The 18,023-nt window shown below is 33.5% G+C and overlaps 1 protein-coding gene across 1 annotated transcript in view; it reads right to left on the bottom strand.

Annotated features, from left to right (window-relative positions):
* The window catches only part of LOC113521852 (follistatin-A-like), a 63,759-nt gene that overhangs the window by 19,681 nt on the left and 26,055 nt on the right, over positions 1-18,023 (bottom strand).

Genomic DNA, 18,023 nt, shown 5'->3' with positions numbered 1-18,023 from the left:
TGTAGAATAGCATCTCGCCTGAAACAGGAGTGCTTCCTAGCCTGGGCCAAAGGTGTGGCGTCGCGAGATCCTAACATCAGTGCCCTCAAAAAGAAGTATAACTTTGCCTCTAGGTCCTTCAAAAGAGTTTTGGCCACAGCGAAGTCAGAGCATATTGGTAGAATTGGCAAGAGATTGGCCAATTTACCTTCGGGATCTCGAGCTTTCTGGTCTCTTGCCAAAGCTGCACAAGGGAATTTTTGTCAGTCATCTTTTCCACCATTGCGCAGGGAGGATAACTCGTTGGCTCTGAACGCCAAAGAGAAGGCCGATCTCCTTGGATCTCTCTTTGCATCAAACTCGACGTTGGATGACGGGGAGAAACTACCGCCGACCATTCCGCGTTGTAAGAGCTCTATGCCGAATGTTAAATTCACGCAAAGATCAGTGCGTAGAGCACTTCTCTCCCTTGAAATCCATAAGTCGAGTGGGCCCGATGGCATTCCTCCAATTGTGCTTAGGACGTGCGCACCAGAGTTGGCTCCGGTTCTTACGCGTCTTTTTCGGCTCTGTTACTCATCAGGTATAGTCCCAAAGTTTTGGAAGACTGCTTTGGTGCATCCGATCCCTAAAAAAGGAGACCGCTCTGATCCAGCTAACTATAGGCCCATAGCTATTACTTCCTTATTCTCGAAAGTCATGGAATCAGTTATTAACGATCAACTGCTCCGGTACCTAGAGGATCGCCAGCTAATCTCAGACCGCCAGTACGGCTTTCGACGAGGACGCTCGGTTGGTGATCTTTTAATTTATTTAACACACCGATGGGCGGTGGCAATCGAGAATAAGGGAGAGGCCTTAGCTGTTAGTCTGGATATTGCGAAAGCCTTTGATCGGGTGTGGCATAGGGCACTAATCTCGAAACTACCTTCGTTTGGGTTGCCTGCGAGATTGTGCAGTTGGGTCGCCAGCTTTCTTAAGGAACGTAGCATTAAGGTCGTAGTCGACGGAGCATGCTCTGACTTAAAACCTGTGAATGCTGGTGTCCCGCAAGGCTGTGTACTATCTCCGACACTGTTTCTTCTGCATATCAATGATATGTTACAGATCAGTGATATTCATTGTTATGCAGACGACAGTACAGGAGATGCATTATACACCGGTCATGCAAAGATCTCGCGGGCACATACCGATGAGCTCCGGAACAGACTTGTGTCTGAAATCGAAACTTCACTCGATAAAGTTTCGATCTGGGGTGAACGCAATCTTGTTCACTTTAACCCTAAGAAGACACAAGTCTGCGCGTTCACCGCAAAAAAGATACAGTTTGTCGTATCTCCTCACTTTCGGGGCACTTCCCTTGATAATAAGTCGAGTCTGGGGATTCTTGGCGTCGATATATCTAGCGACGTCCAGTTTTGCGGTCATCTGGAGGAAAAAGCTAAGATAGCTTCCAAAAAGTTGGGGGTGCTCAATAGGGTGAGACGGTATTTCACGCCAGAAAACCGCCTAAAACTGTATAAAGCTCAAGTGAGGCCACACATGGAATACTGTTCTCACCTGTGGGCAGGAGCACCACAGTACCAACTCCTTCCGTTAGACCGCATTCAAAGTCGGGCAGCTCGAATTGTTGACGATCGGCGTCTTACTGTCCGGCTCGACCCACTGAGGCTGCGTAGAGATGTTGCATCTCTGTGCATCTTCTACCGAATTTATCATGGGGAGTGCTCTGAAGAATTGTTCGGATTGATACCTGCTGCAGATTTTCACCATCGTACAACCCGCCATAAACTAAAATTTCATCCCAACCATCTGGACGAGTGGCGGTCCTCCACCGTGCGTTTTTCAAGGCACTTTCTCCCACGCACAACCACTCTTTGGAATCAACTTCCAGCAGCAGTATTTCCGAACCGATACGACAACATAACCTTCAAGAAAAGAGCATATTCCTTTTTAAAAGGCCGGCAGCACACCTGTAATGCCGTAGGTGTTGTGGGTGACCATGGGTGGCGGTAGTCACTTACCATCAGGTGAGCCGCATGCTCGTTTGCCCCCTGTGTTGTAAAAAAAAAAAAAAAAGAAACGATCCTGAGCCACCTGCATCCACTAACTGCCTGCAATGCATTTGAGGTCGTCACTTCATCTAGTGGGAGTCACTTAAGGATTTTTCTTTCCCATAGGTTATCGGTTCTTATGTAACGAGGCCATTGCCACTTCAGCTTTCTTAACCTTCTATTCTTAATTTTTAATTAATAATAAAAAACTTTGGAGTGCGGTGTAACGAAACCATGCACTTACAATTTCTATTTTTGCCAAGTCTTTTGTGGTATAAGTAGAAAGAATGAGGCTTTTGGAGGCCTCTATCTATTCATTTATTGCATGTATCCACAAATGAATGAATAAATAAAGGAAAACCCTTTATTGTTCCCTTCAAAGAATTATACAGATTATAAAGATTAACTATATGTGCACAAATAGAATGAATACTTAATTATATAAATTTAATTATATAAAAGCAAGATAAGGTGGCAACAATGGGCATGCTTATCGCTAAATAGCGATCTCTTTAATGCAACCATAGGATGGTGAGGAATAATTAAAATAGGAACAATTAAAATCTATGGTTATATTTAATCTATATTTACGAAATATTTTATATAATCTTTTAGAATCAAATACTATCAGCAGTTATATGTATGAATTTATAGAAACACGTAACGGAAACCGGAATTCGCGTTTACTACAAAATAAAAAAAAAAAGTTCGAACCCAGACTAAACATTTTATAGCAGATGCGCGGAGTTTGTAATAGGGTTACCTTTTATTTGTTTTAGATTTGCCTAATATTTTAAATAGCATGACATTTTATGACAGCAAGTGGGCATGATTCTGAAGTAAGCACGGTTCACCCGGCCCCCTCTCTAAAATCGACAATTTCATAAGTAAAAATTTAATAATCAAATAAAAAAAAATAACTTTTTTATATATTATTTTCTGCTTCAAGCGTTTGTCTCTTCACAACATGCGATTACGTACCTACTATTTTTGTGATTACGGTAAAACTATGCTTGATATTGTTTTCGTATATTTCGTATATAAATTGCGTAAGGACATTTTCGTTTATATGTATATAGTACAATAATTTAACAAATTACTTAAGACTCCATACTTTTAAAGTCACAATGTAAAATAATAATTTTACATAAACTATCTACGTAGAGTCGTGTTTATATTACGAGTAAATATCGTTGGAAACATTGGAAGTTTTTTTTTTTAAATCGTCACACATGGATTCTAACATAAATATAAAGGATTGCTTAATTTTTTTGTTTATTGCTTCTTTTTTGGGCGCCATCGCGGCTTTTCTAATAACAAAAAAAAAATTGAAAAAGACAGTTTGTCTGGAAGTTTATTATACTCGTAGAATAGTCAAGTCTTCAGAAGATAAGTGGAAAACAAATGTATGCGCAGATATCTACATAAAAAAACGTTGACGTTGCTATGGTATTCTGTCTCTAGCATGAGTGAAAACGTATCTATTAAAAGAGTCCTTATCAAGTTAGAATATTTTGATTCTTAAATGAACTTACCGATATTATATTTTTTTTTTCAAACACTTTTTGAGACTTACGTTCATAGCTCAAGTGAAATAACACTAAATAAGCCCAAGAAATCCAAGATCGATTTCCAGTTTAAGCACTTCAAATTTCCAAATTGGCGTTTATATAATTTAAAAGTAATCGTCATTTGCTTTCTTTTTCGGAATACAAATTCATTATCTGGTAAACCATATTAGTTACATTAGTGTACAAGGAAGGCGGTTTGAAAACTCTTGACATGAGTGGGTGCTACCCTCACACAAAGTATCCTTTCTCGTTACCGCCTGTATATTGTAATGTTTTATTTTAATAGGTAACCCTAGTACGGAAGGATTGGAGGCGTAAGCGGCTCGTCCGTATTCGGTTGAATTCCTGCGCGTGAGTCACGGTCTCGGGGCATGCACTAGACGTCGGGCAGACACTATTTTTCAACACCGGCTGAGTAGTGATGTACCGAGTCGGCCGTTTTTGGTATTACTCGTTAAAAAAGAATCGAATCTTGACTCGAGTTTCAGGACTCGGACAAGTACTCTAGTACTCATATGAGTATTCGAGTGCTTTTTAAAATAAATGTACTTTTTGACTGATTTTTAAAGTTTACTCTTATGAAGATAATATATGTTCATTGATCTATTTAATTATTTAATTTATTTCTATAGTAATTAAGGGAAACATTAATTAAATGCTGAAATAATAACATAAAAACTCAAGATAAACACACTAGTAGTATTCGAAGAGCACATATACTCGAAACTTGTATCGAATACCGTGCATCTGAGTCTCCTATATTGAATATTACTCATGTAGCTGAGTACCTATTAGATATTCGATCGAACCATCCCGACTCGGCGCATCACTAAAACTTACTCGACTGACCGAACATGGACATAACTCGATATTTTGCAAATTCAGTTTTTGTTCAACATTTTTTTTTTTGCCGTATTTTAGTGATAAATAACGTCTAGAATGGTACTACACCGGTTCATTAGGATGCATGGAATTTTTCTCCGTTATCAACGGCTTGCACCTCATTTCAGTCTAGTGTGAATACGAAGCAATAATTATGTTAATTTGTTAAAAGGAATTTTTATCAATACATTTTAGTTACATACTTATAAGTCTACTGCATTATAAAACAATAAAATAAAGTATGTTCTGGTAGCACAGTAGCAGCCTCTCAAGTAGGGAAAAATTTAAAAAAAATCAAAATGAGTATTTACTCATCTTTAAAAAATTTAAGACATCATCAATATTTAGCTATTGTTTTTACTCTATTGTAGATATTGTTTTAATTAGATTTATAATGATTAATTTTTTTTAAATAATTTTATATATTTTTTAGAGTATCTGTAATATAAAATTTTTAACTATAAAAAAGCAGTTGGTATCTTTTGTTACGTAGTAGCGATCTTTTACTATTAACTGATCGATATTTATTTGCTTTTTGAATTTTTTGTTTTACCTTTGGTATTTATAGACTAATATTTTTAACTTATGTATTAGTAATATATTTAATAATTGCTTGTCCCAACATATATGTTATTTGGGGCAAATAGGTACGTAGGGGTTTTTTGTAATGAGAATTAACATTAATTAATATTGCTAGCAATATACCCTACCAGTTCGACCTCTACGCGACCCGCCCTGGAAACCATTTCGGTTAATTCCTAATGTATTAATCACGATAGGCGAATTGACTTGTTTTCTCACCTATCATCCCTCTTTGGTGCTCCGTCAGTGTAAACCGATAGCGCATTTTATCATCCCATAAAAAAAGTAGTTATGTACACAAAGAAAAGGAAATGAGTAGGGACTAGCTGTACTCCCATTATAAATAATATATATGAAAGTTAGTTTGTTCGTTACCTCTTGGTGCCCCTCAGCTCAAACCGTATTCGTGAAATTTAGTATAGACGTAATATTTGGCATGGAGAAGGAGTTAGGCTACTTTTAATCTAGTCACGCGGGCGGAGTCGCGAGCACAGATAGGAAAAAATAAAAAAGACGTGCGTTGTTGTTTTGAAGTGTAGGTTAGGTATGTACGTACCGATTGACCGATCATACCTATTCATTCTGAGTAGGTTTTTTTTTTAAAGAGATATGTTGTTAATAACAAATTTTGTTTTGCTCTATAGTCATCTAGTCTAAAATGTTTCTCATAGGTATTACGTCCGCCATATGTACCTACTCTATTATGTTAACAACCTCGTTCACTTGCCGTGTGGTCCCAGCATAGAACAGGCAACCTCTTCCTTTTTCATGAGTGTCGTAAGAAGCGACGAAGGGAACTGGAATGGTCGAGGGATGGACAGTATCGTCTTTCTTAAAATATCATCAAATTTAATTGCGGTTGCTTACCCGCCTGCCTATCGTGGCCACTATTAGTAAAATCCCCCTTCAAGGGGGAGGCATATTTTCAGCAATGGACAGTTAACGGCTGAAATGATGATGATGATGAAAGTTAAATAAACAGATACCAGAGGGAGACTTTGTACAAAAGTCGATTGCTTGAGTACCTCTGTCCCATTCGTGTTTCAACCGTGAAGCAGTTGTGTTTGCATAACTGTGTTTCGGTTTGAAGGGTGGGATATGGCGTGAATTTACTGGGTACAGAGGAAAAACACCTGAGTCCTCAGGAATGGCAACGCATGGGGGGTATCATGGGCGAAACAGTATACTCTATTATGTCCATGGTACTGCTCATGTCTATAGGCGACGGTTACCACTTTCCATCAGGTGGGCCGTCAGCTTGTTTGCCATTCTAAGTTGTATAAAAAAAAAAAAAAAAAGATATTATAATAATACTTCTGTGCCTGAAAATTAAATTACGTTTCAGAATTACATTAGTCTATCGTGTTGATTTGATATGTACTTAATCCAATGTTAGAAATGCAAATAAAGTTGAATATGATTTAAGTGGCGGACGAAGCCGAGCGAGGTTGTTGACCCGAACAATGTATTGTGTATCTGTAAATCTTTTAATTTAAAATTAAAATAAAATATGGATACAAACACCAAACGTCAACTTTGGCACTAAATATTTGTGGAACATATAAAAAAGAACATAAATATAATAATTATATTTCGAACTGGACGGTAAAATCATGAAAACTAACTGTTTATAACTATTAAGAAATATTTAAATATAAGTTTAATTGAATAAAAATAATTTATTTTTATCGTTGCTTAAACCAAGTTGTATTCATGTCGAAAATATTCAAAAGAGAACGCATTGTCATGTTACTTTATTCACCCTAATTATTCGTGAGTTGTCGAAATCACAAACGAAGTGGAATAATTGCATAAAAAAGTGTGGTTGTATTTTTTTCAAAATATTTTTAGGGTTCGGTGACCAGAGAGAATGAGTGCGACCATACATTTATAATATTAGTGATGGGTATATATTTAAACTTCAGCTTTATTCGGTGTTTATTTAAGTCCATCCAGTAAAATTGATATTTGAGCCCCCAATATGTACTGATACGGGGCTGATACTGTTATCTGTCAAGTTAGTATGGATGGCACTAACGTACTTGCTATAATCCTATTTCAACCATTTAACTGTTTTGTTTCTTTTACACTAAATTCCCAATTTGATAGAAGTGATAAAACAGTGTAATTGTTAAAGTAGATTTGTAAAGTTTTTAATTTTAATGAATAAGAAGGTTCTATTAGTGCTTTTCAAGTTTTATTTTTTAGAGAAAAATAATCAGTTTCACTATTTATGTTTCTCATTACATTAATCTACTGATATTATAAGTGTGAAATTAAAGTTGTCACACATCATGTTGCAATGGCTAAATGTTTTAATTTAAAAGTTATTACTTAGAATGACTATATCCAGTAAAATTGTGTACAATATTAATAGTAGTACATTTATAAATACAAAAGTTTACGTGAATGGATGAACATTTAAGCAAAAACTACTGAATGGATTTTAATGAAATTTGGAAAAAAATATGTTCACGGCTATCATCATTAGCATAATTAAGTCCAGAATCCTTATTACTATTACTTTTTATTACGAGTACAAATGTAAATCTTATTTTTTTAACTCTTGGCGTTTTGATTTTCAGCTAATCGTCATGAAATTTGTTATAAGTATATGTAAACTTTAGTATTTGGTTGGAGAAGAACATAGGCTTCTTTATATTGCGATTAATCCTCCTTCCTGTCGTATGGACCATGTTGCGAATAAAAAATAAAGATAAACGAATTGTGATTTGGGAGATATCAATAAATTAACTACGTAACAATATGTGTCACATTTGATGGGCATTGTTCCTGCTATTAGCGTACAAATTGTGAAACGGGCGCGAAAAACAAACACTCGAGTCAAGTGCGGGCAACTGTAAATAGACCATGCAGTAGCTGTTAGTTTGTGTCAACTCACAAATTGTGACCGTATGAATGGCACCAGAATAGTCTGCGCTGTCGGTTCCCAAAGATAGACGAGTTTGTTTTTTCAATGGATGAAAATGAAATGATAAGTAGCATAGTACAACTATAGCGTGTGGTTCCGGCATAGAATGGGCCACCGCTTCCTTTCTCGTGGGTGTTGTAAGAGGCGATCAAGGAAATTTAACGGTCGAGGAATGTGTAGCAGTATCCTTCTTAAAATATCACCAAATTCTAACTGCGGTTTCTAAATTGCCTGCCAAGCGTGGTAACTATTAATAGTTCCCTAATACTAATAGTGGGGGGATAATATTGGGGAGGGCTGTGTTAAGCAGCGGACATTGGTTTATGTTAGTGGGACACTAATAGGATAGGTGCGGATGAAGTCAGGTTAATTGGTGCATAGTGACGAAATAGTCCTTGTTTTTAATAATCTCTTTCTCAGAGATAGACAGAGTTAATGAAAGTACAGTACAATTTACTGTAGGTTAAAAAAGGTTATAGTACCGTAAACATAAGAATTTTGATTTAATTTCAAAATTAAAAAGTATTTATTATTAATGATGTTAAATAGAACAGGCCACTTATTAATTATAAACATTACTGAGACCTGAATATTATGTACTAGCAATTATTAAAGTAACCATACTTTTCATACAACAATTATTTGACCTGGCAAACTTTGAATTTCTCATACCGCTACCTACCGGGACTTTTTTTTCTCATGATAAAACCTATCCTATTTCCTAAGTTGGAGTAAATAACACATATTTGCAAAAAAATATTAAAATCGAAGGTTAATGTGAATAATCAACGTGGCACGGGATTTTAATATATTAAAATACGTAAATAAAAAATCTGCTAATTGTGTAAAATAGGTATCTATTAATTAATCGTGTTAATCTATAATCTGTATTTTTAATTCATTAGGGGCTAGCAATACGAATTAAGTCAATCTGAATGGTTATTGTGCAACACGGAATATGATCAACGCGCCCAGTTTGAAAACCTTTGGCCTACGCTAAAATTGAACGGCTAATTATACCCGACTACCGTTCAATTGGGGACACCTAGAAAAACAAACGATCTTTCATAATGACTTTAAAAATATTGCTCAATTCATTACGAAAAGGAAAACGAATGACGAATTTTGTCGCGATCCCAACATTAAAAACAAAAACAGGATACCTATCTGTCAACTTAATATATTTATTTTATATAAATATCATTAATATTTATATAAAATTTTTAATTTCGGTCTCTTACAATTCATTAGTGATATAAATAAGTTTGTTATTATAGGAATTATATTTAGTACATACGAGTATAAAACTAGTAAGTATTTGTGATTTAATTTATGCGAAAATTGGTTAAGTGCGAGTCGGAATCGTGCAATGAGAATTCCTTTGTCTGATCTGTCATAACTCTATGAACAGGTTCTTCTTTATTTATTACAGACGTTAATGTATTTATTTAGTTATTTATATGTGAGAGTTACCTCCATTCATAAAAACTAAAACTTACTACAATTCTATTTTAACTATTGAACTGTTTTGTCACTTTCTTTAAAATTTAGGAATTTAGCATAAAAGAAAGAGACAAACTAGTTTAAATAGTTTGACGTTTTTATGAATAAAAGCGTAAAGGTATGTCATTATCATCATATCAACTGTTATTTGTTCACTGCTGAATTTAGACTGCCATTAGGAACAGTCCTGTGTCACTTGTATCCACTGACTAATGTATATTATATAAAATTAAATAACAAAACATAAATTGTCTATTACGGAAAACAGTTACGATTGTTTTATTTACGAAATAACGCGATATGAGAAAATTATATTAGCACTGTCTTGATACAGGTGATATTATTATATAATTAGTATTATAGTATTAAAAGATGATACAGTTATATTACAGCAATGAGCGGTAAAAAACGATACATATAAAATAAAATGATAGATATCTATGTGTTTCTAGAACGAAATGATCGAACGGACATCGGAGTATCACACTCTCACTTTCTATGTATAATGTTGTTCCTTCGTGAGCCCTGTGAAAATACCTGGAAGCTTCTGTGCTTGTGGCTGAACATTAGCTGGTTATATCAGCCATGACACACATGCCCAAATGCGAGCCTTAGTGCGAAGAGTCCAATTTAATTTGCATTTTTTCTATAGAGAACTCAAAAAAGTTCGTTTAGTTTGTACTAGCTCTGTAGTAAAATTGAAGTAGCTTCTTTGGTAAGTATACGAGTAAAAGAGAAGGAGGTTGAGCAATAATAAAAAAGAATAAAGAATTGAATAAAGTGACCAAAAATTAATAAACACATATTAATAGCACTAATAAAATATAATAAAAGTTGATTTATATAGAATTAATTGCAATGGAAGGGCCAAAAAAAAAAAAAAAAAAAAATATATAATATATAATATATATATATATATATATATATATATATATAATATGTGTATATAGGATACGTTAGGTAGATAGATATTACCTAATTATGATGTAATTAGGTGTAATCTCCAACTAACATTATCATTTCAACTTATCCATTGCCCATTCCGGAATGTATGTTAGATGTCTCCCGTGTTTCGCATCTTAAAGTTCTTCAAAATTCTCTTTTAAAGCACCTGCAATTATCGACTGCTTGTAATATTTTTTAAGGTCATCGCTCCCGTGAGGTCGTTATTATAGTGTTTACATTATATTTTTTATCGATAAGTCATGTTAGGTGTCATGGGTGTCATAAAGTGTATGAAATTGTCATGTTTACAGGTGACGGTTAACTTTTCCCGTCAGATGTTACGGGACGTAAGCTTGTCTACTGTTCTTTAGTTTAAAAATACCTTAAAATACTTAAGGTACCTTATGTAAAAATTAAAAGATTATTTGTGTAATAATAGTACAGAGTCATAATTCAATTACGATTTATTTATATCACCAAATATATTTTAGTGCTTATTTATATATATTTTCGCGAAGGATAAAATTAAATAAATAAATTAATTCTATAAAAAAAAAAAAAAAAAAAAAAAAATACGTCCACACAAGCCACACGTGTAGTAATATTCATAGATTATTATTCGAAAATCACATTAAGAAAATTAATTTGACATATTACGGCAGACTTATTCTTAGTACTTTCCAGTCATATACGATATGAATATTATATAGCAATATTTTTATATTATTAGACATATTACATTATAATGTGTATATTCGAAATCCAGTAATAGTATCTATAAAATTGAACAACTTTCCCCAAGATATGTAGTCGCAAATATCTTTGAACATTTAACATAGTAAGATCATAAAATTCCCGTTATCCAGTTATATATATGAATATCTCTTTACGAGTATTATTATTATATATTCTTTATCCAATAGAAAATTACGTTATTAACGAGTAACATAGTGTATATATTATTTTCGAAAATTCTGTCTCTAGTTATGTATGATATATTTTTAGGGAAATCGATATGAAAAGATTTACCTAAGTATTTTACGATTTTAACGACGCTCCTTAGTTGATTCAGTTTTAAGATAACTGTCTGTGGGTTTTATAAGAAGTTTTAACTTCGTGTAGGCACTAATTACGTTTAAACCTGAATAAGTTTAGTAGCAACAACTCATGTAAACTTTGTCTTCTTCATTAAGCATATATAGTAGATATATGAGATATATCGAATATAGATACAGAAATCATCGAATATAGATATCGCATCTGTTTATCTAGTATGTGGTCTTGTGTACTTATTGTATATTACAAACTTTATTGAAATGATCATTCATTGGATGTAGGTATCGAGAGAGATCTAGACTGACCTATTATGATGAGCAGATCGTAATTTTTCCGGAGGAATTTAGTCTTCGGAATCGCCGCGCATGTATGAGACTAGTTATGGAAGTTCAGGAAGCAAGAGGTGTGGGTAAGGATAGAGGTCTTTTGAACTCGGTTATCTCCGTCTCCCTTCATGGGATTTGGCGTGAAGATAGATCTATTATTTTTCATTTTTATGTGTATCTGTAATATGCACTGATCTCATTTTAACATATCGCGATTTATTTACCTTAACTAATTGCATAGAAAGAAATCAATTTAGATAATACCAATAATGTATATTTCATAGAAAATCTATATGCCTGTCGCAACTAAAAATAAATAATTATTTTAACCAATTTATAACTAAACATCTAATTCAACGTTCGAAGAAAATAATTACAGTGTCCAAGGTCGGAAACAGCAGCTTACATAAATTCCGTCGTGTCAAACCATGTCATTGGGTGGAGGTGGATACGGTACGTGGACTTCAAATTGACATGGATATGCGGACATTTTTGATGGTATGCCAAAACATGACATCAAAACCGATGGCAATCTGTACAGGAATCTAAATGTGGATAGGAAAGTATTTTTCTTAGCCGACCCCTTTTGTAAAATTTAATTATAGTGTTATTATAAATTTAAAAGTTTATTAAGACATTTGTTTGTGTCCTTGAGTTAAATATTGTTCAAGTTCCTAATGAACTCGCCATGAACCCACCTGACTTCATTCTCATTTATAGTTCGTTACTAGTGGCCCGTCATTGTTAATTTAATTGGTGATGAATAATGATAGAATGGTGACTTCAATTGCACTGACAATAGATACTGGTGAAGTAACAGTGAGTGATGATTGCTGAGGATGTAGTTAGGCCAGTCTAGTTGGCTATCATGACGAATTTATCAGGACTCAATTACAATAGTGTCTACGGTGGACACATGGAGATTAGACTGATACAGTAAATTGCTAGCAATGCGTTTGTTAATCCCCATTATTAAAGTTCGGTTCCCATCGCCCCGCTATTTTATTTTTATATAATCCATTAACATAAGCGAGTGCACCGCTTTATTCTCATCCATTAAACAAAAATTATATTACTGAGGGAGGAGGTAGAGATTTAGTAATGAGTCTTGAGTCCGTATTGCTAGCGATATACGCTGTCAGGAGGGAAGGGATTGTTATTAATGGTGAGATTAGTCCCCATTACTATCAGTATACCATATCAGGTCGACCTCCACGCGGTTCTCCTTGAAACCCTTCTCGACGAACTTATCGTTGAATTCTACCTAAGTTCGGGCTAAGTGACCTGCCTTTTCGTTCTCACCAATCATCCCTCAATGGTGCCTTCCAGTGTATACGCCAGTGTTGGGGTTACCATTCCATTTACGCTGCCAGAGTGGCCACCACACTGTTCCCTTAAAATTATCGTGGTTCATTCCTGGTAAATTCGTCACGATGAGCTAACTTCATCCCTACTTATGCTAACTCACCAGTACCCCAACAATGTGGGGGAAGGGATTGCTAGTAATGGAGACTAGTTCCCCTAGAAATCATAGTGGTTAATCTTGATATTTTTTTTTACGATGGGCTGACTGACTTGCTTTCATCTTTACTTATCGTCTCTCACTGGAGCACCGCTAGCGTATACCGATAGCACAAGCGAGGTTATCATTCTAGTATCATCTTATAAAAAACCCTAACAATGTATACCAATAGTGTATCATTCCATTTTCATTACGTTTATCAGAAATACCTGGATATACTAACCCATTAGATGAAGGCATGTACGCTAAATCGAGTTGTTTTATTTTCAATTCATACAAACAATAGTGAGTGAGCGGTACGTACGCTGCGCCGATGCGCCGACCGATGCACCTCGAGCGTGCAATGATGATAGTGATGGGATAAATTAGTTGATATCGATTAATTTACCATTTACTTATTTAATATAAACAACACACATAGTGATAAATTAACCGGTATTTATAGATTATCTCCACATACCTTCTGTATCTACACGGATGTCGCATATGTTAGAATGTAATATTCAAGTAAACGTTATGTAATATTCAGTCCAGGCTGCTTAAAACTTTGTTGTACGTACATAATTGATTAATTTTTCAGATTTTTACATAAATTACGATACTTTATGATATACACATAACATGGCACGATAAGAAATTAGTAATTATCGGCTATATTTTATTGAAATTATTATTAATATGTATCAGTTAATATTTATAATAAATGCATTTATTAATCCCATTTGATAATACAATTATTTAATTTATTTGTATATCATAATAGGTTGAATTTTCCATTATAAAATAAAAGGAAATATCTATTTGGAACTTATACCCTTTTTATAAAGTTTATTTTTAACAACTTAATACTATTATTGTGCAGTTTCTTTTATGACTCGCAGACGGTGTAAGTTTAGTCTACGAGTGAAGGCAACTTGAGCTTCTCACGTCGAGTTCACGGAAACATTTGTATGTGGCGAGCGGGCGGGACACACATAAATCTCACGAGGCGATTGAATGCAGACGCGTAAGCGTGCGCGTGCGCATAATTCAAAGGGGCGATCACCAGGAATCGGCGCTTGGCATGCAGACGGTCGCCTTCATTCCAAAGCAATAAACCCGTTAGTGGCGATGTAATGTGCATATTGGAGTATACAGAATATACTCGAAAATACATTCTCCCCTAGTATATTATATTATATATTAGGCTACTCAAAATTCACTGTATGATTCCCGACGGTTGATGAGGTATTTGCCATTGTTAGTAAAATAATGTACTACAAAGTAACGAATATGAGTTAATATCTGTAAATAAATAATATTTTAATTAATGTATCGTTGAAATAACTAAGTCAATATAAGATATTTTACATTCAAAGCCCGTCGTGGGAAAACTTTTTTAATAGTTATTGCCATGAAAGTAATTTATTCATTAATTATTATACTTGAAATTTTGATTATTTTATTAATGTCTTTAGCAACGTATATATAGCCATAATATTTTTATCTCTTATATATCACTATATTTTTATTACGAAATATCTAATAAATATTATATTTGTTATATATTTGAAACTTATGCATCTAAAAATATGAATATCGACAGAATATCTATAGTGGAATAATCGAGATTTAAGTGCATCACTAGCCCGCAGGTGCTCAGCCGGTTGATATGCGGTTCCCGGCGAATGATCGGCGCGGGCGCCGCTGCCGCCGGGCCGCCTCGTCGCCCAGACGACCAACTCTTTAATATTTATTTACACATGCAAATGCCCTCGCCTTACCAAAACAACTGCAGCCATCGCGAATCGAAAATTGGCTCGACGTAACAGCAAAGATTGAGCGTTCAAATAAACTTATTTAATGTTAAACTTAGTTCGTAAGTACCTAGAGATATTCACGGCAAACATTATTAATTCATATCTTGCCTGCGTTAATTAAAAAGTATCCTGCTTATATTTAAATTTAGAATTATTACTAAACTCTGACGGGACAACAGACGCACTTGTCGGCTCTTCATTGTGATGAATTACATTCAATATTCCCACATTTCATCGAGAATATTTTGAATCCAACGAGACAAGAGGCTAACCTACCAAAAATACTCAAATTAATTAAGTTTACTAATGGTATTTTCTATTACAAAAAAGTTAGTAGAAAATTTAAATAGCCACACGTTTGGTGTGGATCACATTCTAACTAAGAAAATTTTAGGTTTATATGTTGGTGGTGGTTGGTGGTATATAGGTGATTATATCTCTAAGTTACGTAGTAAGAAGTTAAAAGAACTTTTCATAGTTAAAATAATCACAGTAAAACTATTGAATAACATATAACGATAAATACTAAATCATATCTCACTCTTACTAATATAATAAAATTGTAATTAGTCTTGTTTGTATATAGGTAATATTTAAGAAAAAAATAATATCAGGGGCCTTAATTAGACTAATAGAAGCCAAAACAATAATTTTCAGAAATTTTGTCTGTCTGGCTGTCTGTATATTTGTTCAAAAATACTACACTAAATACGGTTTTCACAGTTGCGTTCCTTAGGGTTTATTTTGATATGAGTACATATTACAGATATGAGTCTATATTCACGGGTACGATGTAGCCGGAGAAAAACAAGTTTACATATATAAATTACGTCATATTAATTTATCTGCATAAATTAGTATTTATGACAAAAGCATTATTAATATGACGAGAAGTGGATCTTATGTAGCGGAGCTGTTAAAGCTATTTAATTAACTTATCAACTTTTTAACATAATTTAACCATTTGTTACTGAGATAACGTTTTAAACCTGTGACATCTGCAAAAACACTCTAGATAACTCCCGTGACTTACTTTACGATGGATGTTGTTTTTAAACATAGGTCTATAGTCGATAAAAAGATACAATAACAAAAACATATTACTATTATTATTTTGTAGGTGTTTTTTTGCTTCATTAAAAATAAAAATGATCAAAATGTGTTTACTATTTTTAAAAATATTGCATATTTTTTTTATTTTCTAAATTTGCTTGAATTTAATTGACTTAAATTGACATGTCTGATTATCAAGGATAAAATAAGAAGTATACGCATCTTCACTCCGGAAGCTGTGGTAACTAAGTTGGGAGAAGCCATTGAATCGAACCCAAAAGAAAACCGGTCCAAGATAAACAATTATTTTAAAAAGCGCAAATTTTATAAGTGACTAAAAAATAAGTCAATATTACTAATTCTGAATCGAAAATGAAAATTTCTTTTGAAATAAGTTATACACCAGTGTTGCTCACATATAACCTTTAATTAATATTATATTATTATCTATGCTTATCATAATAAGAAAATTATAGATTGAATTTTGTCACAACAGTTGATTTGATTTGATTCAGTTAATGATTACCATTAATAAAAATACTCTTCTTCGGGTAAGAAACTTTCATATCTTATTTATATCTATAAGACATGTCTATTTTATTAAATTTGAAATCGTAATAATAATATGTTAATTCACAGGATTTATTAAACATAATATCCTATCTAAATATATATTATCTTGACTCAGGACATGTTTGTCAATTGCAAATGACTTTTAATATATACAATTTTTTTGTGAGAGCTCTAACGAGTAACGGTACTAGGAATATACGAGTATCAGTAAGATAGAGCGATGTTTTCGTAAATGCATGTATTTGATGATACAGTAGACAGGTCGGTGAATGGTAGATGCATGTAGCATAGAAACAATTTAGATAACATTTCAAATAGTTCAAAAATTTTGTATCAATCTGTTACTCAAATTACTTGCATACTCTGACTTCTGAAGTTTCTTTGAGTCTTTGTCATTTCTTAAGTTGTGTGTTGTAACTCTTTTTCCTCTATATCTCAAGTTATATTTATTAATAAACACAATCGTTTGAAGTAATGGAATTGTTATGTCTACAAGACAAAGTAAAAAAAGTAGTATAATATAATATCTATTAATAATACCTATTATAAACAAAATTAAATCATGCCTTTTTCTAAAGTAAATTCTTTATCAATATAATAGCGAGAATATAATATAGGTATGTCAAAATTGAGGAGATGACAAATGCATATGGCCCAGAACCATTCTGTGTGCTATCCCACAATAGCTCAAAGGTCAGTCCACTAATGTTATAAACAAAATGAAACCTCGACCTGGTCTTAAAAGTAATCTGTTGTTTATTAATATAATAGCGAGGATATTATGCATGTAAAAAACTTTAAACGACTATAATTATTAATAAAGGCTTACGCAATAAAAATGTATTGCGTAAGCCATTACTATCTAAATGTTCATTTAAAAAAGGTTGGTTGTTGCTTCTCGTGGGCGGAATTTAAGGGTTAAATATTAAAAAGTATGGCATGAATTAATTATTTCCATAAAAAAGAAACTTTAATTAGAATAAAACATGGAACATTTAGTTATCGATTGCAAAAAGAATCATCAAATTAGATACAAAATTGGCGGAGATATCGCATAACATATACTTAGAAAAAATACAGTCGAAATGAGAATGTTTTTTAAGATAAAAGTAAATTGAATAAAATGTCGTATGACCATGGTTTATAGATATTAATAGCATTATGAATATTATCTTATGTTTTTCCATTTCTGAGGACTAAGGTGTTAAACCTTTGCATCTAGTAATATTACTGCCCTAGCTCATCT

This window comes from Galleria mellonella, unplaced genomic scaffold (assembly GCF_026898425.1).
Source record: "Galleria mellonella isolate WM207_F2 unplaced genomic scaffold, CSIRO_AGI_GalMel_v1 utg63, whole genome shotgun sequence".
Lineage (NCBI taxonomy): Eukaryota > Metazoa > Arthropoda > Insecta > Lepidoptera > Pyralidae > Galleria > Galleria mellonella.
The sequence above is the reverse complement of the archived record's forward strand: the minus strand, read 5'-3'. Positions and strand labels throughout refer to the sequence as shown.